At 43.2% G+C, this 24,083-nt stretch overlaps 1 long non-coding RNA gene across 2 annotated transcripts; it reads right to left on the minus strand.

Moving 5' to 3' along the window:
- Positions 1-11,245: 11,245 nt before the first annotated feature.
- LOC101704708 (uncharacterized) lies at positions 11,246-22,617 on the minus strand. 2 transcript variants are annotated; one of them, XR_015444753.1, is made up of 3 exons: positions 21,669-22,617; positions 18,055-18,268; positions 11,246-15,462 (listed from the first exon to the last, which is right to left on the minus strand). It is a non-coding gene; the product is annotated as an uncharacterized LOC101704708 (long non-coding RNA). The 2 variants fall into 2 exon arrangements; XR_002397764.2 differs by having other exon boundaries at positions 11,246-17,347; positions 21,669-22,616.
- Between the last annotated feature and the right edge of the window lie 1,466 nt (positions 22,618-24,083).

Here is a 24,083-nt window from a genome sequence, read left to right on the forward strand (position 1 = left end):
TGGGAGATCTACAGTTTGAGATGCTGCTCCAAATGTAGCTATTCCCTGAATTATTTGGCTCTCCAAGGCCCTGTCTCACTGTCCCTAAACCTGTGGGCCTACATGGTGAGGATGAAGGAGGAAGTTGAGCCTCATAGAAATGATGTCTGACTCTTGTGAGTTTTAAACCCTGACCTTTATCTCAGTAGCAACAGGATTTAAGGAGAGAATTCAACATTACATTTTACCTTTGAGGTTTTTTTATATGACTACAATGTAATAACTGTTTTTTTTCTAATGAAGCCTTCATGTACCGAAGCCATAAGCCTCTTAAAAACAGGGGCTCCAATTTGTCTTGTTTTGTCCAGAACTCTTCTGGTCTTAATCTGAAAGTCTTATATCCAGTGAGGGAGTTAAGGATGTGCTGTTTCAAAATATGCCAAATTGGTGTATTAGTTATGACAAGCTAAAATCATTTCAGGAACTGTGTTACGGCTCAGATCTAAAATGTCACCCAAAGATGCTTGTGTTCAGAATTGGGGCTTTCAGAAGACACCTGGATCAGGAGGGCTCTAATCCACTGATGAGATCATAGTTTGATGGCATTATTTGGATGAGGGGCACTGGAGTGTTGGGGTCTGGTTACAAGCAGTAGGTCATGGGGCTATGACCCCTGTGACCATATCTGGTTCCTGGCCCCTTCTTCTCTGAGTTGTTCTCTTTTCCTCTGCTTCCTTGGTGCCATGAGGTGAGCAGCCTTCCTCAACCACACCCTTCCACCATGATGTTTCTGCCCCAGCATAAGATGAAAGCAATGGACCCTGACAACCATGAACTAAATCCCCTGAAACCATGAGCCAAAATAAATCTTTCCTTCTCTAAACTGTTTTTCTCAGGCATTTCATCACAGCAACAGAAAGCTGACTAATGTAAACTTTTACTTCAGAAACGGTCATTTGGCTAGTCTTTCCCTATACACATCCAGCTATAAAGGTTCTCTTGGAAGGGACGCCCTTCACATACCAAAGGCTGGAAAATAGCCTTGATCACCAAAGTTTGGTCACTGGTGCTGCAGCAAACCTGAATAAACAAACTTGGTATAATTATTATCTTCCCCAGACGTCTATGGCTGCCCCTACCCCATATATCTCAGTAACAGCCTAGACCTTACCACTCAGTCCAGAGAAGCATCTGTCCCCTGGCTCCTTCCCCAACATATTGTTTGTGGTCTAAAAAGTTTAAAAGCATCACACCTTGGCTGTGTCTTCAGACTTCAGTCTCTTGTGAAGACCCTATGCACATGTGCAGTTGATAAAACTTTTATGCTTTTCTCCTGACAATCAGTACCCATCTGCACTGGGTCCTTAGATCTAGCCCAAGAGCCTACTAAAGAACAAGGGGGTTGAGGGTAGTGGGGACAGCAAGCTCCTCAATCTAGAACAAACTGGGATTGTTGGCCCTGCTACTTAAAAAGGCTCAATGCAGCTTCCCTAGGATGCAGTACGATGCTGTGTTTGTTGTGTGGTTTGGATTTCTGGTTACAGCAACACCACACAGTCAGTTATCTACATTACCAGACTGGCACCAGGGAACACATTTAACTGACGGGGGTGGGAGTGTGGTCGGAGGATGGGTTGTGGGATAAAAAGCTGGAAGATTAATGTCATATCGGAGTTGGACTGCAGGGCTTCTTTCCTGCTATAAATATTGGATGAAGTGCTGATGTAACCTTTACTGCAGCATGACATGGGATTTGGCTGTTTTTACAGCTCACGATTAAAGTAAGAAACAAGTCTCTGATTAGATTATTCCCCTTCCCTCCAGACTCTGTTATTCCCTTTTGAAAGAGTGCTCTTTTATTTATGCAATCAATCCAGCTCACACTCAAACACCCACATCTGTAGATCACCACCTAGAAAATGGATCATAGAAGCATTCTTTTCATTTGTGACCTCCAATTATTTATAATGTAAGATAATTGCTTCCTGATAAGCACTGCAGAAAAAGGAGAAAGTTGAGTCTGGCAGAGCCTGCATCCTTTAAAAAAGTATATTGTATATATGTAGTGAACCCCACTGAAGTTCTGTTGCAGTTGCATAAGAAAATGGATAGGCTTTTAATGACTTCCCTTTGCTGCAATTGCAGATAGCTAAATACAGTCAACTGAAGAGCAAATTGAGGAGGAGAATTCAATCTATTGGCTTTTCCTGGTTTATCCTATTTGGTAATTTAATTATTTGTGAAACTTTTAGACTCAATTGACTCCCATGGAATTTATCCAAAATAGAGGGGGTTCGGTGTTACACTCATTCTATCTTTTGGTCCTGCTCCAGCAATTAGCAACTTGGCTTTATTCAATCACAGAGAACCAACTATATTTGAAATGCCCATGTTCTCTGCTTAATGTCTTTAAATGATATCCATTTTAAAAATTCAGAACATTAGTCTGCTTATTATGTGGAATTGCAGAACAGCTCTCACACTGAGAGACTATTTTTCTTTTTTCAACTTTATAGAAATTTATTGGATGGAAAATTTTAAATTTAACTGTGATGAGTAAGGTTGAAAACTAATAATGATCCAAAATAAGTGATATCAGAGGGTGAGCCCTCGTGAATCAGCAAGTCTATGTTAAATGTGGGTCCAAAATATTATTCTAGCTATTAGATGCCATCTACTGGCTATGATTACTGTCTGATACAACTGCCTATGGTTTTTGAACAGAGGGAGAATACTCCAAATGCTTGTTGTTAAAATTTGAATAGAGGGGCCAGGGATTTAGCTCAGTGGTATCGCTGCCTGCTGCGCAAGCACAAGGACCCAAGTTCAATCACAGTACCAAAAAAAAAAATTCGAATAGAGTCTGATATGTGATTCATATGTTGTGGAAACCAACCACTGAATAAAAACAACTGTATTTTAAAATTCAGGCTGCATTTAGGAAAAAACTACTGTGAATCTGAAAGGTTCATTTAGAAGCTTTGTATTTGTGAATTGAGGACACTCAAGGATATCCATGTGGTGGGACCCCTCTGATGGCTGTTGGCTACACCTAAGCTTTCTTGAAGATGAAGTAAGGCATGCAGGCATCTGGATATAGTTCTTTTGTCATTGTACCTGGGTACATTTTGCAAAAAGCAGTCATATTGTAGCTGTTCTCCATGTAGGGTGTGGCAGTATGCCGAACACACAGGCTCCATCTGCATTTCTGTATTTAAGAATGATTAGTACTGGCACCCACCATCAAAACAGTTAACTCCATAAAGCAATCACAGGTACTTCACATCTGTAAATTCTCACACCTGAGCGGGAGACTCTGCACGCTCTGGGGGGAATAATAAAGTCCATTATGTGTGGAGGAGTTCATAATTCCTTGTTCTAAGGGATGAATGTGTCTCCCAAAGAGTGTGTGTTGGAAACTTAATTCCCAATGCAACACTGTTGGGAGGTAGAGCCTCGTGGGAGGGATTTAGTCAATGAGGAAGTAAATGCCAATTATGAAAGGGTCTGATGCTGTGAATTCAATCTCTTCCTCTTGCTGCCCTCTCTTTGCCCTTCTGCCATGTGGCAAGATGACCCTTGAAAATTCTGGTCCCTTCTCTTGGACTTACCAGCCTCCTGAACCACGAGCTAATGCATTCCTATTTATTATAAATTACCCTGGAGTATTCTGTTAAAGTAGTGCAAAATGGACTAATGTGCATGGGTATTGTGCAAACAAAAACACATACAGCACAGTTTCTAATGTTCTAAACAGGCACTGGCAAACTGTAGCCTATCCAACTTGCTTCCTGTTTTATGAATAAAGTTCTATTGGAACTCAGCCACGAACATTTGTTTGCATGTAGACTAAGCCGCTTTGTCACTGCAGCTGCATAGCTGAGACATATAGCCCACAAAGCCTAAGATGCTTACTATCTGGTCTTTGACTGAAAGTTTGTTGACTCCTGATCTGGAAGCCATTTCATTAAGGCTAAAATTTAGTTAAAACTCTAAATAGGCATATATCCTTCCAGCAGCATAAACTTTGCAACAACATGGCTTGCCCCAGGAGAAATGATTCTACCCCAAGAACTGGACAGGGACAGCTCCTACTAGGATTTAGTTCATGTATTGGAAAATTAATCCCTAAATTTGTTTTTCAGTAGCTTCTGCAGTGGGACCTTTGGAGGGTAACTAGGATTAGATGGGTCATAAGGGTGAGGTCCCCATGTATTAGTGGCTTTCTAAGGAGAGGAAGACAGGCTAGGTAGCACATTTGTTCTGGGTCTCTATGTGATGCCCTCTGGCATGTTATGATGCAGCACAAGGCCCTCACAAGATGTTAGTGATGTTTTTGTGATGCTTCCCCATTCTGCAGAACCATGAGCCAAATAAACTTCTATTCTGTATAAATGACCTGTCTTCAGGCACTCTGTTATTGCAACAGAACAGTTCTCCTCTTCAACGCTTCCATAGGCAGCTTCCTGGCTTGATTAGCACACTGGGTCCCATTGGTGGGCTCCAGGAAAAGATTTCCAGTATCATCAAGGCTCAGTGCAAAAGGAAGATTGTTTCTGCACAGAGCAGAAAGGCTCTCTCCCCTTTCAGTTTCCAGGCTCAGAGATATATGTGTGCATGTTGGTAAGAAAATTAAGCTTGGTATGTATTGAAATAGAACTACCAGACAAGCCATGGAAACACATGTTTTGTAACAGGTTGGAGACCTGTTGTACATCATGGGAAAACATTCACACAGTCCAAGTGTAGGAGGAGTCAATGTGGAATAACTAAAGCTCAGACACTTACATTTTTAAAAAAATGATAATTTGGGAAGCTCATGTTTTCATATATCATCATATATATAAAAGATGCAGGAAGGCCCTACTACACCTAAGAGTGACTGTTCTCAAATGCCACATTTATTGGTGTACTGGAGATCATTCTTCTTGTTAGAATGATATACACCGGTGGTAACATGGGAAAAATGGGATTTCCATAATTTCTTTCTAGGTACTTGAATTAATTAGCTTTCCCATCACTAAGACGTAATACCGAATACCTGCAACTTAGAGGAGAGGTTTAATTTGACTCATGGTTTAATTGGATTCAGTCCATGGTTGGCTGAATCCACAGTGGAAACATAATGGCAGCAGGGCATAGTGGAGAGAAGATGCTTAGTTCTTGGCTGCTGGGAAGCAGAGCAAATGAAGAGTGTCACAAAGAAAGAGACTGTATATTGTTCCCAAGGCAATGCCTCCATGAGCCACCCAGACATACCCAGAAGGGTCCTTTACAAATCCCTTGGGCAGCTCCCAAGCCAATCAAGTTGACCCAATTAACCATCTCAGTATGTTTGGAGGCCTTATTCTTTATCCTCAAATATGATCTATGGTAAAAAGAGGGATAGATATTAATTCCAATGAACAAAGAAGGAATATTTGCAACAGGATGTGTCACAACAGGACTGTGGGTTTCAAGGATAGCTAACTATTTCCTAGCTGTGTGACACTGGAGTAAATTAGTTGTTACAGTAAAAAAACATCTCTAAGTCTCAAATTTTCTCAGCTATAGATGAAGATAATACCTACATCATGGAGCTGTCCTAAGGATTATATGAGATAAGAGAAAGAACAGCGGTTTTCCTTGCATAGGTGCTCAGTGAATTGCTGGTGATGATGACATATTACTATATGTACAGGAAAGAATTCCATGCCTGGCCCAAGATGCCACCCTAGCAAGGTCTCCTGGCAAGGCTGGCCCTTGCCTGGCATCTGAGAAGTTGACCAGTAAGCAGTTCCTTACAATGATTTAAACTTTCCCTGATGGATGAGCATGGCTCTCTCTGCCTAAACTGCATGTACAGACAAAGTGGATGTAGCTACATACCTTCTGTCATCTGGGAGGTGGAATTTTAGAGCACTTGGAGCCAAGAGTGCCTATGTGACAAGCTCCCAGTGAAAGCCTTGGACTTTTCTAATGAGGGTCTTCGAGTCTGTAATGGGCTTTCTTGGGCAGAAAGAGGCCACACTTGTCTCTGGAGAAAGGCAAGTGGCCAAGGTGTTCCCTCACATGAGGGAGGAAGCTGTAAGGTCTCATAGCATCATAGAACTACATGCTAGATTAAAACAAGATGCTGGTGCACATGCATATTTCCAGCCAATGTCCAGATGTAATAGTGGTCTTAGGACTTGAGGTATTAATGCTACTTGTACTTGAGGTTTTACTGCTAATTGCATTGCATTAGCACCACAGTTCCCAACCTTAGCTATAAGGAGAATTACCTGGGAAATACACACACACACACACACACACACACACACACACACACACACACACGTCCCTCCAGGGGCCAGCACCCAACCTCCAAACACAGCAGTTTTTCTGCTATGTAAAACCCAGTTATCAGTAGTTCTTAATCATGATGTCTCTATTTTATTCTTTTTAAAGTAGTTTTTATGTCTTTATATCCTTCTCTTCAGGCTGGTTGCCAACTTTTTCCACTATAACCTTTGGCATCTTTTTAAAGTTTTATTCTGAAATCATTTTAAATTTACAGAAAGCTGCAAGGGTAGTACACAGAGACCCTGCCCAATGTTTACCTGAGCCCTCTAAGGCTAACACCTTGTACAACAATCATACAGTGATCAGAACTGAGAAACTGACATTGGCACATTTCTATTCACTAAACAACAGACTTCAGTTGGACATCACTGGCTTTGCTCCATTGTGCTGTTTGTTTGTTCCACGATCCAGTCCAGGATCCCACCTCAGACTGAACTGTCTTGTGACCTTAATCTCCCCACTGCATGCCATTCCTCAATCTTTCCTTGCGTTATGTCTTGAGTCTCGCTCTCCCCCCAAAGCCTCATGCGGTCATAGGTGGGGCTTCTCGGAGGTGGCCAGATCTAGCGTGTGTGACACTGGGATTAAGGATGATGCTAGGATTCATTCATGGTGGAGTGTTAGGATTCAGGGTGCCCTACCCTGGCAGTGAGTGCTACCTGCCCTAAGGGTGAGCAGCCTGGATAGAACATAAGGAACAGAAAGAACACTGCTACTGCTGTTTATCACTTACAGCTTGCTTCCTTTGCTGTGTCCTCCCTTCCACACCATGAACTGTTCTTTCTCCTCTGTGATCCTCCTCTGCCATGCCTCCCTGCCTTGGAGCTGACCAATTGTGGACTGAAACTTCTACAGACTGTGAAAAAAAGCTGTGAAGAAAATCCTTCCTTCTTTAACTTTGGGTGTCGAGTATTTTGTCTCTGGAATAAGAAAGTAATTAAGACACATTATCTCTCATGGACCTTGACACTGTCAAAAAGAGCTGGTTTTCGTAGATTGTCCCTCAACTTGTGTTTGTCTGATGTTTCCTCATGATGAGACCCATTACACACTAGAGCAGTGGCAGGCATGTCTCTGTGTATTATAACAGGTGCAGAATGTGATATACCTTTTACTGGTAGTCTCAACGCAGATTATTTGTTAACGGTGTTAACTTCTGGGTTTCTCTACTCTATTCTTTTTTTACACTTGACAAAATTCTTAAGAAGATGCATTGAGACTGTGCACACATCTCATTGCTCTTCAAACTTTTGTTTGCCAATTTTAGCATCCATTGACGGGCCTTCTCTCTGGCATTCTAAGAATAACTTTTCCCGTTTTTTCTTACTCCTTCTATATTTATAATTGGAATTTGGAAGGAAGAGGAGTCTCTCTCACTTATTTATTCAATTATTTGTTTTGTCAGTAGGAGCTTATGAATATTTATTTTATGCTATGGATTTTAATCTATTACTATGATGATTGTGTTACTTAAATAGTGTCAGCTTTGGGTGCTGTTTCAGGTGGATTCCAGTGTCATTTGCCATGTCTCCATCCTCTTTTTTGTACTTCTGCCCTTTCTGGCCCTCGAGCTGCTCTAGGTCATCACATATCTCCCTCACCCAGCCCTTTGTCCAAGGAGCCCTGATTTGAGAAGGATGGACAGACCTCTGAGCCCCAGTGGGTCTGGGTGTACACAGTACATTGTGGTGTTAAGTCTCCATTTCTTCTCAGTGGGACAGTTTGGAAATACATGTATCTACAACAACAGGTGCACACACACACATTTCTATTCATTTTCACACACATCGAGCTATTGAATTCATACTGGTTTCTCCAGTTGAAATCCAACACCCCAGATATCACTGTGCCTTCTCCTTTCCTAATTTATAACCTTTTCTCTGAGAGTGAGATACTTGACTCTCATCATCTATAATATATTTTTCTTTTTTGTTCAGCCCTACTGCATAGATAGAGGAGTTTCAGGTTTGCTAACCCAAATTCCTGAAAGAAGCAAACTTACTCACTGGTAACATTTACCCCATAGAGGCACTTCCCTACTTGCCATGCTGCCAGAGTCGGGGGAGTGTGGATTCAATCTGACCTGCAGTGGAGATGCAGCTGAGATTTGTGGAAACTGGATGAAGTTAGTTCTCCACCAAGTGCACAAGTTTTAGGCCAGCACTGGGACCATTCTCCTGCAGGGCCTGGGGCATCCACATCAGTGAGATCCCGGAGACCTCTTTCGTTTGATATTGGAACACACTACGAGTTGTGTATTTGCTGTCAGGAGACTGCTTTCCATTCCAGCCACCAGCTGCACTGACTCCTTTGAAAGCTTTTGCCTTCCCCTTCCGCCTAACACTGCCCTGCAGGCTCAGGTGACTGTGGAGATTCCCTAGGCTTTCCTGACTTCTGTCTATTTGTGTGTAGGGGGGGCAAATGACTTCCCTTGAGGAATGCATTTTATACCTTCAGGGCATATCTCTCAGCTCTCTGGTCCTGGCCCAGCCTTTGCCATGCCACTTTGGCTTCTCACAAACTACTCCCCAGAAGGTGCAAATAAGTTGTATGAAAAAGGGAAAGTAAAGTTGCATGTGGAATAAGGCTGCACTATTAGCCAGGGTTCTTTTTCTTTGGGTACCAGGGATCGAACGCGGGTCCTTGTGCTTACGCGGCAGGCACCAGAACCACTGAGCTAAATCCCCAGCCCAAACCAGGGTTCTTAAGAGAGAGAGAAAATCAATAGGATGGATGGATAGGTAGATAGATAGGTAGATAGACAGATAGATAGATGAGAGAGGATTTATTAGGGGCATGGGCTCATGGGCTCATACAGGCTGGGACGCCCCACAGCAGTCTGTATCCAGGTTAGAGACCTTGGGATGCTGGTAATGTGCATTAGTCCAAGTCCAGAATAAGAAGAGAAGCCTATGTCAGCTCTCCATCCAAGGCCAAAGGCCTGAGAACCCAGGGCATCATTGGTATGAGTCCTGGAGTCCAACGACGGCAGGGCCTAGAGGTCTTACCTCCAAGCGTAGGAAAAGAGAGTGTATATCTGCTCCTAGAAAGACAGAGGGAGGATCACCTTTTGTGACCTATCAGGTCCCCTGGCTGATTGGATGGTGACCCAACAGTGAGGGTGGATCTTCCTCACTCAGTCACCAACTCACATGTCAATCTGCACCAGAAATCCTTTGAGACACACCCCCAAATAATGCTCGACTGGCCCCCAAGATATTCCCTACTCCAGTCACATTGACACTGAAGTTAGCTATCAATACATACTTAGTAATCAGTTGCCTCTAAGGAAGGGAGATTCTTCCAGATTTTCTGGCTGGATAATAGCAGTGAAATTTTAAGTGGCAGAAGAAGACCAAAGATCAGAGGAACAGGAAAGGAAATGTGATCCTGGGGACAGCATCAGGCATGTCACTGGCTTTGAAGATCCAGGAAGGCCACTAGCCAAGGAATATAGGCAGTAGCTAAGTCCTAGAAGGCCCAAGGACATGGACTCTCCCTAAGCCTTTAGGAGAAATGCAGCCTTTGGACACTTTGATTTTGTCCCAGAGAGATTGCATCTGAGCCCCAACCAACAGATTATAAGAGATTTGTGATGTGCTAAGACAGTACCTTTGTGGAAATTTGTTGCTGCAGGAATGAGGAACTGATACACTCCCCCAAAGCATCAGTGAAGTCCTGTGGGGAAGAATTGGAAGAAGGAAAGTTGTTCTGTGCCTCAGCCCCAGGACTTCTGACTGTGTGCACCAGCCCACTTGTGACAATTAAGAGCTCATTAAGAGTCTGACGGGCAATTGGGGATTTAGCTCAGTGGTTTCGCCACCTGCTGCGCAAGCTCAATGACCTGAGTTCAATCCCGGTACCAAAAAAATCCCCAAAAAACAAAAAACAAAAAACCCAAGATTCTTATGGGTATTAAAAGGCTTCAGTTGTGTCCACACAAAATTTATGTTAGGGAACCCCAGGACCTCAAAAATAAACTGTATTTGAAGACAGGTTTTTAAAGAGTTTTTCAAGGTCAATAAAGGTCTGTAGGTGGGCCCTAACCCAACACACCTGGTGTCCTCACAAGAAAAGGAAATTAGTACAGAGACATGCACAGAGCGATGATCACATGAAGATGGCCATTTGAAAACCAAGGAAAGAGGCCTTGAAAGAAATCAACTGGACTTGAGCTTGGATTTCCAGCTTCCTGAGCTGGGAGGAAATAAATTTTCTGTTGTTTGAGCCCCACAGTCTGCTACCTGTAATGGCAGCCCAAATTGACTAATTCAGGTGGCTTCTACTTCCTCCTACCTACAGAGGGCACCACCTCTTCCTGTCACTCCACAGTCATGCAAGCAGCTAGGGGTCTTGCCTCTCCCATCAGGCTCCTGACTTTCTGAAATTTAGCTCACTTAAGTTTATCATCTTTCTAGCTCTTTATTGGTTTAAAAACAAAACAAGTAAATAAACAAAACCTTCCCATTTTGCTCTGTAACCAGCTCGTTTTGAAAAGCTCATTAGAAAGACTTTCTACATTGAATGTGAAAGTCCCCAAGCACAGCACTCATTTTCTGAAAAGGTAGAATGTGCACCAGAATGGAAATCCCCTTGGCCAACACTCTCCTGGTCTAAGGGGCTTGACATTTTTTCAAATCATGAGGCACTGAGCAACCTTTGGGAGAACAAGGCCCAGCTCACCCGCTCACTCCTTGCACCTCACTGGAGGTCATGACATAGATGCTCTTTGACCCATGGGGAAAGAGATGTTGATCCTGTTTTAGTTCACCAGAGAACATAGAAGTCTTCAAGGGGTTTCTTTCCAACAGTAACTGACCTTCCTCCCTCCTCCCTCTCTTTCCTCTTCCCTCCCCTTCTCTCCCTCCCTCCTTTCCTTCCTTCTTTTGCTCCTTTCCTACTTTACTACTAAGACTCAACAGACTTCTAGTTGAATGCTCAATGATTCTTTAATGTTCAGATATATAATGAAAAAAGATACCAATCCAAAGCTCTAGTTACATTTCTAATGAGTTTTTAATGATGGTACACTCTGTAGTGGGATTTAACTATTTCTTTTTGATTTATATCTAGTAACACTTATGTTTCTATTTTATCTTACTTTTCTAATTACCGAATATTCAAAATATTTTTATGACCTCTGATATCTTCTTTTTTTGGTATCAAACTGAGGGCCTTGCACTTCCACTGAGCTACATCCCTAGCCCCTCTGGTGGCTTTTTGTAGCAAGCTTTAAAAAACAAACATCAAAAGTTAAACATCTGAATTTCCTTTTATAAGTATCCATTGCAGTACAATTTTTCTTGAGAGACATCTTTCAGATACTTCTTGGTCTCAGTTACTTTTCTCATTGCTGGAACAAAATGCCTGACACCTAAAATTAAAGGAGGCAAGGTTTATTTTGGCTCACAGTTTGTAGAGGTTTCAGTCCATAGTTGGGTGGCTTGGCTGAGGAGCATGGCAGAGGAGAAACAGTCCATGGCATGGTAGGCAGGAGGCAGCAGCAGCAGCAAGCCTTCTTTTCCTTTTTATCCCATCCAGGCTACAAGCCCATTGGTTGGTGCCACTCTCATCCAGTGTGGGTCTTCCCATTATCCACACCCAAGACTGTGCTTAACCAATCACTGGATTAATTTTGTTATCATACACCTTTAATCCCAGTATTACACACCCATGATCCAGCCCCTTCCCAAAAGCCCTACCTATAAGTGCATGAGGCTTTTGGAGGACATCTAGATACAAACCATAACATTCTCTTAGGGCTCTTCACACTCCAAAGGTTGAAGAGATTTCACAGTTCTAGAATGCAAGGAACTTATATGCATATTGATACATTTTTAATAATTAAAGTTTTACTGAGTGTCTCACTGTTTAGGATTCATTCAGAAGTCTAAAATCTTCACTCAATCCTACATGATTGGATGTTCTGTTGACCTTTTAAGCTAGGATTTTATATATCAGTTCCACATTTCTTGACAAAATTGCAGTGACTTTTACTTCAATGAAAGTTTTCCAATCTCTTTTATGAAGGATTTAAAATTTCTTTTTTTGTTGCTAGGATGGTTAACTCTGAAGTATTTAAAGTTTCTAGGTTTTTTTGGGTATGATTTTCCCTAGTTCTACTTTGATAGATGTATTAGTCTGTTTTCCATTGCTACAACAAAGTACTCAATGGCAGGAAATATATAAGGAAAAGAGGTCTAGAGCTCACAGTTTTGGAGTTCTTAGCAGAAGTACATGTGAGAGGAAAAATCATATGGCAAGGTGAGTAATCAAGAGACTAAGGAGGAGCCAGTCTTGATCTTTGATAGTAACCCTCTCATGAGAACTAGCTAGTGTCTCATGAGAACCATCTTAATTTCTTTTAAGAGTGATGCCCCCAATGACCTGATGACTGCCCATGAAATCCCACCTCTTGAAGACCCCACCATCTCTTAATTCCACCACAATGGAGACCAAACTTGCAACAGTCAAACCTTTGGGAGATAAGCCTGCACTATACCCAAACCATAACAATAGACAACTCTACTGAAGTGTTGGATGTAGAAATGGCATCACTAGTAGCCTCTGTGGCAACAATATGTACTATAATAAAGTACTAGCAGCTAAGAGTTATTGAGCCCTTGATGTTGTGTGCTGACAAACAACCATATGTTTTATATCAGGTATCTTATTTAATCCTTATAGCAAACCTGGCAGACACAGGAACTTTTATATCACGATTATCATCTATTTTATAGGTACAGAAAATTAGGTTTAGCAAAGTCTGCCTACTTATGTTTTTTATAACTATAAGAAAGGTCTCTATCAATCATGATGGGCCTGATGGATTCCATTACATTAGTCCCAAATTACAGAGCCAGGTATTATTTTTTAGTGGGAGAAGCAGTACACTCTGAATAGTTGCCTACAATATAATTCTTCTATAATGCAAGGGTTTGGGTTCAACTTAAACTTCTGTCTCAGAACTGACCATGTTACATTGGATTCTTATTTTATAGATTTTCATATTTCAGGAGCATGAGTTAGCTCATGGTATACCCAACTCCACAAAATAAAGAAACTGTTATGATAGACTCACATCATGTGTTCTAACATGTCCATCGGAAATGATGGCTTGGAGCTAAAATAGATTTACAATCCCCTGCTTACCTGGGGTCACAGAGCTGCCATATGATATAGTTTGATGGCTACTTTGAACATAGGGACTGTTCCCAGGAAAAGCCTGAATTTCAAGTGGATAAAGATCTTCAAGAAGGGTATATTCAGAAGGCCCATACCCAAGATCTGTGAGATGGCTTGTATCTAAGCCTTATGCAGTCACAGGCGGGGGCTCTCTGGAGTGGCTGGATCTAGAGCGTGTGATGCTGGGGTCAAGGGTGTGATGCTGGGATTGATTCATGGTGTGATGCTAGGATTGACGGACAGAAGGAGGCCTGCTGCTGTTGCTGCTTAAGACTTGCTGCTTCTCTACTTTGCTGCTTGCTGCCTTCTCCTTGGCATGAACTGTTTCGCCTCTGTGATGCCCCTCTGCCATGCTACCGTGCCTTGAAGCCAGCCAACTATGAACTGAAGCCTCTACAAACTGTGAGGTAAAATAAACCTTTCCCCCTTCAATTTTGGGTGTCAGGTATTTTGTCTCAGCAACTAGAAAAAGTAGCTAAGGTAGACCATGACATCTACATGGGCTATGGGGGTGTGTGTGTCCCTCCTTTTATTACTTAGAATCTACCCATTAGATCAGTAGTTCTAAAGGCAATCACCACTAGCTGTGATCCATCACAAGTTTCCACAGGCTTCTGGTTTCCAATAAAGGAAGAAATACGTATTTAGAAACACCTCCATAGAACACTTGGCTAATGAGTCCTTGTGTTCAGGGCCCAGATCTGGTGGGGTGATGTTCAGAGCCCATGATCATTTTCATTTCTGTACAAAATATGTCCATATTCCTCCCCAGTCTTTACCCTTTTCTTTCATATTTGAATTTCTATTTCATTTCTTTTACATTGAGGTCACTTGGAAGTTAGCTAAAACCACCTAGACTTCTGGAGAATCACTCATGTTTTAGGATGTTTCTTTCACTAATATTCATCGGTAATGACAATGATTCTTAATAAGGGAGTGCAATTTTATTCCCTAAGGACATATGGCAAAGTTTGGAGATAGTCTTGTTTGTCATAACCTGGGGACAGGTGTACCGACATCCAGTAGGAAGAGGGCAGGGATGCTGACTAACATCTGACAATGTACAGGGTGGCTTCCCACAGTAAAGAATTACTTGGCCCCAAATGTCAATTAGGTCAAAATTTAGAAATCTTGGATAGAGGAAGCACTTCTAAAAACATTAACATTAATACATGTTTAAGTTTAGTCTGTCCACATTAAGATTTTTATCATGCCTTAATATTCTTATTAATTAAATGATACTTGTCTACTTCCTCAGTAGAATTAACGTTCCAGGCCTACAGAAAGATTTGTTCAGATCTTTACAAGGAATATGAAGACAGCCCCTTTGGATGGAAGTCTTCAGTGAAACTGATTTGTGCTCCAGGCTCCAGAAGAGGCAGGAATCTGGGTGCTCTGGCTGTGAAGGTTCCACATCCCCAGCACCTGCAGCACTGCAAGAGCCTCTCTACCAACACAGGCAGATTCTTTGGAGAACATATATGTCAAATGCCTCTTAATCCAGTCCCACAGCTAGCGAAACCAGTAGGGCTCCCACCAGATTTCCTGTGAATTAGAGGAGAATGAAAAGCCAAGTTGAAAACATCACCACCATTGAGACCATGATAAGATGGCACCATCATGAGGTAGGAGCCAGTTTCCAACGGGGCCTTTGCTGTGGAGAGAGACCTTGTTCCAAGCCAATACCTGAGCTTCTGCCAGTCCAACCAAATGCACTGAAGGAATGGGATGAGGGATTCAGGAAAGCAAAGCTGACAGATGGCAATTTGTGAAGAGTTGAATCAACGTAAATTATATCTCATCAGTGAGCAGAGAGAAGGGAGGACGTGTTCCAAGGTTGGGCAAATGACTGAGAGGCGAGCCTGGCAGCAAGCATGGGGCGTCACTCAGAGCTGGATGCAGGCACAGAGGTGGAGAGATTCCTCTTTGTCGGAAAGCCATCTGGATCACACATCTCGGAGACACTGTCTCCATCTATTTGAAGCAATACAATAAATGGAATTAACGCACATCTGGGATTTCAGAAGGTGCTAATCACAGGCTGCAGAAAAGCAGGTCGCAGTTTCTGACAAGAAGATATGACAGTAGGAGAAGCTCCCTGACCCGTCCTTTCAGATCCACCAGTTTCATGGTGTTTGAAATCAGTGCCGATGCTGTTTTCTGAGTTTGGGGAGAGTTTGTTGAAGCCACATATTAGTGTGCAAATAATCAGCTCTTCTCCTGTAGTCTTAAAATTTATAATACTAACTTTTCAAAAAATTCATAACTATCAAGGCAGATAGGAAAGTCCACGTTTCAACCTTAATATGTTATAATGTAGAATCTAAAATAATACAAGATAGATATGAATGTACACATGAATGACTTGAAGTCATGATGATTTGGAGTTAAGTAAAAAGGATCTGTGAATTCAGACATAACAAATGTCAGATACACGAGAAATAAAAATCTACTGACCAGATTTCTCCGTGAACATTTGTCATTACATAAAAAAATCTGTTTATTGAAAAACCTTTAGCGTATTGACACTTGTGAACCAGACCAGTCAGCGACTAGACCACCAGAGGGCAGTAGAAGGAAAACCAACCGCCTCTGAGATCTTTCAAGGAAGGGTTTAAGATTATAGAAGGGGAAAATTCCAAGGTGACGTAAAATAGAAACCCTTTATTTCCAATTACATACGTAAATGCATAGGAGCAAATTTTGAAAAAATCAATATAAAGCTTATATCACATTTACTTTTTCTCTTTATTTGAATTATTAGCTATTGGACAGATAGGTTTTATGCATCTTGAAGATGCTGAACAAATGTACTGTCTCAAGGTTCCACTTTAATGATCATTTAGAGACATCATTGAAATCCCTGTTCCACTTGGGGCTGCAGCAGGTGGCTAAGAGTAAGAAACTGGCCGCACACCGATGGGCTGCCGCCTGCACAGAGCTGCTGACGGCTCATCAAGTTCTTGCTGCTCTTCTGTACATTTTCACCATGTGAGGGTTTTTTGTATAGGGCAAATGCTTGCAAAGGCAGAAAACAGCATTTAATATTTAATGAAGCCTTCTTTTGCTGATATTTCGTGGCAGATGTGCTCTGCTTAGGAGCAGGTTGGAGAGAAGATGCAGAGGCCAACATGGTAAGAATTATCAGACATTCTCATAGGTCTCTCTGCAGGTGTCCGGGAAGAGTCGTTACTTTGTGCACACCATGGAAGAAAGGAGTAAAAACATTTTTATGCAAAAGTGCAAGCAGTGAATTTACCATTGGCAGGAACCATAAGCTCAGGTGCATTTTTTTTTTTTTTTGCTACTTCCAGTGTTTCCTTTTTTCCCCCAAATGAGCTCTGCATTCTACACAGGACTTACATGGGAACAATAGGAGTATGTTAAATAATTCATTCTAAGAGTGCTGAGACTAGAAGGGCACATCTTATTATGAGGCTATCAGATGGATAGCTTATTCTCGTGTGTAGAGGACACAGCAAAACTGTCTTGGTTCCCACGGAGAAGACACATTTTTCTGTCTCAGGAATGTCTCATATTGGAGGGGCCTAAGATTCTTGGACAAGAGCCCCTTCTATTCTTCTTGGTTTGTTCCCCTTAAGAATTTCAAATTAAGATCTTCATGTAATTTTGCCATCTAGCAAGAGGAGAAAGGGAGGCAGGAGAGCGGAAGAAAGCAGGGTTGCAGAGCCCAAAGGTCATTCGCCTTCACCTTCACTGAGTGCTTTGATGTGAGCTGGCAGAAGAACTCTCGCCTCAGGAATCAGTGTTTAAGTGGCATCTGCACAGCCTCATGGAACTTTAACGTGTACACTGCTTCTTCCCGACCACATTCTGTCATTTGAATCTGAAATGGCACCTGTTTCAAAGCAAGTTTGCATTAGATAGCCCTAATTCCACCTTTTAAAATGCTGATTCCAGAAATCAATGTAACTCAGCAGCAATCAATTATATGTGTCAGTTCTTCTGAACAACTCTATGGATTTCTCAGCCCTCCAAGAGAGGATTCTATGTAGCCCCCTGCTGTAGCAACTTTGCTTTCTGAATCAAAAATACTTGCCATTTATTAGACTGCAGAACTCAACATATGGCAGAGTAGACCTTAGCTAATTAATGTACTTAGCTAACTTAAAGTTAGGAGAGGCTAAGAAGCACAGCCGAGCTCATAGGCAAACAGGGGAGGGCTCAAAGGCCAGAATCAGCAAACAAAAACACCAACTCCAAACCAGAAAAACCGGATGGAGGCTGAGAAGGGGCGTGGCAGACCCAAAACACTGGGTTTTTCTAGGAGGGGGGTGCCTACCCCGGGACACAATGGGACAGAGGTCTGGAACCCAGCATTGGTGGCCTGGAGAAGCTTGGAGACCTTAGGTGTTCCTGGTAGGCACATTGTCTGTGGAGTAAAGAAACCCAGAACCTTTAAGTCTCGTGGATATGTAGTTAGTTTTGTTAATGATCATAAGAATTTTCAGATTTTCTATTCTAAAATCAGTATGACAAGTTGTGTTTTAAAAATGCATTACTCCACTGCATCTGCATTTTAAGTTGACCATAGTATGTTCTTACCTATTGAATGTCTGAAATGTCTTCAAGCAGGTCTCCCTTTCATCCTACTGTTTCTTGTCTTCTGTCTGTCTACTTGATTAGCTTTTCCAGTCTTGCTTGTGGTTCCTTCTTTTTCCAAGAGTTACTGTTGGTCTCGATTCTCTCATTTATGTGTGTTTGCTATTTCATTAACTATGGCTTTTATCTTCATGATTTCCTTTCTTCATTCTACTTCCTTTGGCACAAGTGAGGGGAGGAAATGAAAATGTGAGATACTGAAAGGCCTTTTCGCAAGAACTGACTCCTGCAGCTAACAGGGGGGCCCACTGACTGTGCTCAGGCTTCCTGCCTCACATGGCAGTTCTCTGGCATTTGGTTGCAGGAACTCTTTACGCGCTGAAAAAGTGCCTGAGCCTGAAAGAGCTTTTGTTTAAATTGGAGATCATTTAGATACACACACACACACACACACACACACATCACACACACACACACACACACACAGTCGTCCCTGGGTATCCTTGGGAGATGGGTTCCAGGAGCCCCCAAGGATACCAAAATCCAAGCACACTCAAATCCTTATAGAAAACAGGGAGGGGTTTGTACAGAATCTCTGCACATTTCGCCTGTACTTTAAGTCACCACTAGATGACTTTGAATGCCTGACACAATGTAAATGCTGTGTAAGGACTTGTTATACTACATCGCTTAGGGGAAAACATCAAAAGTCCATCCTTGTTCAGCAAAGACATAATTTCATATATATATATATATATATATATATGATTATATATATTAATTTCAAATATATATATTGACAGGTCTCCCACCACCTCAGCAGCTATTATGTATAGTAGCTGCCCTCTTCCTATCGTGCCTTGCCCCCTCCCCTGTGTGACGTCATGCCAAGATGGTTGCTCCCACCAAAGAACAAACCCTTCTTCCCAGTATGCCCCTGTTCCTGCCTAGAGAGTAACCCAATACTCACCTCCTACCACCTAGTGACATCACCGGCTCCTCCATTCCCTAGTCACTACCTCACTCAACCCCACCTCAGCCCCCACAAACCCCACCCCAGTCTCTGTAAAAGACTCTCCCTGCCCTGGCCATATTGCTTTTGTCTCTCCTTTGTTCAGAGACAGCCCAGGAGATCTGTTTCCCTAATAAAGGCTTGTTGTGGCCTGGTCTGGTCTTGGTCTTTGGCCTTTTACCTGACATATATATATATATATGTGATGTCTTTTCATTTTTTTTTTTTTTTGCGCAAGGTCTCACTAAGTAGTCCAGGCTGGCCTCAAATTTGCAATCCTGTCTCACCCTCCTGATGATGGGATCACAGGTATGCAGCACCACACTGGCTTCTTTCAAGTATTTTGATCTGCGGTTATTTGAATCCGTGAGTGTGGAACCCAAAGATACAGAAGGCTGACTCTGTGTGTGTGTGTGTGTGTGTGTGTGTGTGCTGTCTATATAGTCTACATATAATATATATACATGACTATAGTGTCTACCAGCATATTCTTCACTATATTAGATCATTTCTAAGAGTCTATTAGTTCATTCTTCTAGGGAAGAATGTGCTGATACACAGTGTAGCATGAGAATATAAAAGCACACATTCCAGTAGTCTTCTACGGAGGGTGAAGTGGAACATTTTGGAGAAAAGTTTGGTAATAAATGTAAAACCACTACAATCCATGCAATTTGACTCATGGATCCATCCAAAGATCTACTATAAGGGATAAGCAAACAAACTTATGATCACATGGGTGTGTGTATGTGTGTGTGAGTTGTGATACGCAAAGGTAACAGCACGTATGATAACAATAAGAGTCAGTCTTAATATGCTTCACAATGCAGAGTAAATGTCTATGTTTGACCACGTCTCCACCTCTTGGGGAGATCATGCTCTCTAACATCAACATCCTCAGCTATGAAAAGGGAGTAATCATAATACTTTATGGAGCTGCCATGAATGTAAAACGAGATTATCCATGTCAAGTACTTAACATACCTCCGACTTACACTAATGCCCATAGATGCTGTACATTTTACTACCACTTTGTGTGAAATACCATTCAGTTTGACAAGCAATTACAGTGTCATAGAATTCAATGTATTTGCATGAAAACGCATTCAGGTAGAAGCAGAAGGTCAACAAATTGCATAAACACTCTGTTTCTAGTTTTGTAAAAAAAAAAAAAAAAAAAAAACAGACGTACCAGAGCATGCTTTGTACACAGATACGCACAAGTTGTTGATTCTTTTCTTTGTCACCCTGTTTCAGGGTCTTCCCAATTTCCACCTGTCTCGGTTGGTTGCGCGACTGCACAGCGCCTTGGAGGACACCGGGGGGCGCCGCGGGACCTCGAGTGGTTTCCTCGCCAAGCTGCGAGCCTAATGCACTCTGGGCTTTGACAATGACAGATCTCACAGGACGCAGCCAGGGTGCCAAGTGCGGACGCAGACGGGGACTGAGTGGCACCCCCTGTCCCCGACTCTAGGCGCGCTGCGGGACGGGTTCCAGCTGCGCCCCCACTTCCTCCGGGCCGGGTCTAAATGCGGGCCGTAGGAACCCTGAACTGCGGGTCGCTGGGTTGACTGTAGGGACTCTCACGGGGCCAGCGCAGATGCCCGAGTCCTCCCCGGACGTGGGCGGAATCTCGAGGTCTCGGATTGGGGGGGCGCAAAGGAGCAGTACGCGGGATGCGGGAGGTTGCGACCTCGCGGTGTACCCGATCCCCACCCTGAGTGTGACTCGATTTCCCTCTTCTTACCCCCACACCCCCGGTGGCCCTAAGGCCTCCCCTGAGGAGGGGCAGAGGAGGAAACAGCGCTCCGGATGCTGCGCGCTCGGGTTCCTTCCTGGGGGCCGACTGGGAACACAGGAGGGCCCGCGCCCGGGGCAAGGAAGCTCTGTCCAGAGCAAGGTGGCCAGCGGGACCCCTGGCTTCCCTCTCGCTGACCGCGTCCCATCCCCGATCCATTCCAGAAGCTCCGAGGCCCCTTAACCTCAGCCCTGGCACGGACTTTCCCGGACTCCCCTGGGCACAGCGGGGCACAGTGGACCCCACCTCTGCTGGAAACAGTGGCAAGGCATCTGTGGTCCTGTTAAACACCTCACTGCGCTGCAGATGCTGGCCACTATTTGGCATTTTGGGTCAAATTATTCTCTGCTGGATCAGGAGGGGAAGTCTGCCCTGGGTGTTGAGGGTTTGAGCAACACTCTTGGCCTCTCCCCATGAATCACTAGTGGCACAAACAAGCTAGTGCATGCACACACACACACACACACACACACAGAGCCAGTGTGACGACCAAAATGTCTCTAGACGTTGGCAAACGTCCTGCTGAACCAAAAATTATTCCTGGTTGAGAACCACTGATCTCATTCGAATGTTGATCATCTTCTTCTCCTTCTCCTTCTCCTTCTCCTTCTCCTTCTCCTTCTCCTCCGCCTCTTATTATTATTATTATTATTATTATTATTATTATTATTATTATTATTTGGTACCGGGAATCAAACTCGGGACCTTGTGCTTGCAAGGCAGGCGCCAGCACCACTGAGCTAAATCCTCGGCCCAGATCTTAGTTTTTTTTAAGACGGATTCTGTGGGTTTTGGATCAGCACCTACCTCTTCAGCAACTCACTGGCTCAGACCTGCGCGTGTAAATTAGTGCCCGGCTCTGGGGCGGCTCATCCAGTTGGAGTGACAAGTCCACATCCCAGTGTGTGCTTGGCCTCCCAAGAGCCTGCTGGAGAGCCCCGTGGAGTCTCATCGAGCGCTGGCGCTCTCAGCATTAGCAGCGTTCAGCTTATTTCCTACAGTTCCAGCCTGCTGCGGGCAGGGGAGGTGGCGCTGCACCGTCTGTGGAGATTTGAGTTGCTTCATTCTGTTCTCACTGGTGAAATTGCCAAGTCACGTGGCTTGGGGGCTGCTCTGGGGCAGCGTTTCTCAGGGATGCCCTTTGTTATTTCAGCGGTCATCTCTTCCCAGCAATGATCAGTTTTCAGATTTTTGTTACTTCTTTGTTCCTTTCCCCCAAATACCAGGGATATAGCAATCGTGAGGAAATAACAGGAAATCTTAACATCTTCCAACGCCAGGTGCGTGCTGGGTAGAAAATGGCACCTATGGCTGTGTGGAGGTAGTCCAGCCTTTCCCAGCCGCCGGGCCGTGTGTGATGAAAATCTTGGCGGAGAGGTGTCACCGACACTATTATTTCTTGAAAGAGACTGAAGGACCCGCATCTTTATGATCGGAAAGCATCCCGTTTTGTTGTCTTAGTTCTTTGATGTTGCCAGGAATCACTGAACTGTGAGAAGCAGAGAGAAAATTCATATTCCACCAAAAATACATTTTTGCTCAATAAAGAAAAAGCAGTATTGGGGTAGGACTTTCTGCTTACGGAGCTGGACACAGACAGAGGTCAACAATGTGAGCATCGCCAGGGCTGCCCAGGTGGATGCTGCATCCCCTGGCCAAGCCCTTTTGCAGCTTACGTGGTCAAGAAAGAGCTCCGAGTGTTTATTTTTCACTGAGTGAGCTGGCACCAGGTTGCCCGAGTTATCTGCAATGCTAGTGTGGTTTCAGCATTGCATTCACTTGGCTGAGGAACTGCTGCCAGATTTTAATTGGAACCTACACATGAAAAAGAGAGACTCTTTTGGCTGTCTATAAATAATCACAACACAGAGGAAGGGTAGCAGCTATAGAGTGAGTTATGGAACTTCCCTTTGACATCTCCAAAGTCTTTTTACTTTTCTTTCTTTTTCTCTCCCACCTCATCAGCTCTTCCTGATACTTCCTACCTCTGCTTCTTTGTACCTAGAATTACCTCCTAATCTAGGCTTGCAATTCTCTCAGCATGATATTTGCTCACTTCTGTTTTTCTTCAGTATCAGGGTGTAGTATTTGCCTTCATTTTCAAAAGTTCTCATATGAATGATTTAAAACTTCATTTAGGGTAAGATATTGATCTAGGTTCTTAGCTCTATGGGATGGAGCAGCCTGGAGTACTGACCTTCCCGAACGGGTGTTCTTTACCTTTCCCCTTCTCAGAGGGTGAGTCCTGCATGCATATGTCGCTCATCCTGACAGCGAGCCCTGGAAATCAGAGGCCACACGAGATCTTTAGTGCACATGCGTGATGCTGAATGGGTCACTACTAGAGCCTCAAAAATCACATATTTCCTGTAATATGTGGAGATTGTATCGCTTATAATACTCGACCTGTGTAATAGTACCTATAAAAATATGTTGACTGACAATAAATTAACATTTAAAGATCTTCAGGCAGACGTGGGGGTCCTAATCTTTACATAAAGCATGGGTTAAAGGTTATGCATTTAATGTTTGGCAACTTGAGGCCATTTGACTAAAACCAGCACATTAGGGTATTCAGACTACCAGGATGCAGCATTTATCCAGGAAGGCAGTTGTGCTAGAAAATGATGAATAATCTACATGCATATCCTCACTTTGGGCTCTGTATTCAAGGTTTACCAAGACTAAGATAGTCTCCTGCCAACCAAAAGCTATAAGCTATGTATGGGTTGATCAAAATATAGAGTGAATGTTAAAAATTTTAACACTTACTACAGTAAAAGATACATTGCTTTAACACACCTCAAAATACTCTCTTTCACTTTGAACACATTTATCCCACCATTCCTTCCACTTTCTGAAGCAGTTCTGGAAGTCCACCTTCATGAGTGTCTTTACCAGGTATGATCAACAGTTCAGTGAATGCTGCTGCCCAGTGTAACCAAACAGAAAGATAGGCTCCTAAGAACATCACAGTGTGTCCTCATCCACCTTATTCACTGGATCTGGCACCTGTGACTTCCGGCTCTTCCCCCAAATCAAAATGGCCATGAAAGGGAAATGTTTTGGATCCATTCAGGACATCGAGGCAGCCAGGACAACACAACTAGAGACATTCATGAAAGAGCACTCCAGAGCTCCTACAGAAAGTGGCAAGGAAGTGTGGGATAAGTGGGATAAATGTGGTCAAACTGAGGGAGAATATTTTGAGGGGAGTGAATG

Source organism: Heterocephalus glaber, unplaced genomic scaffold, assembly GCF_053883595.1.
Source record: "Heterocephalus glaber isolate CG9 unplaced genomic scaffold, H.glaber_assembly_v1.0 deba00000331, whole genome shotgun sequence".
Classification (NCBI taxonomy): Eukaryota; Metazoa; Chordata; class Mammalia; order Rodentia; family Bathyergidae; genus Heterocephalus; species Heterocephalus glaber.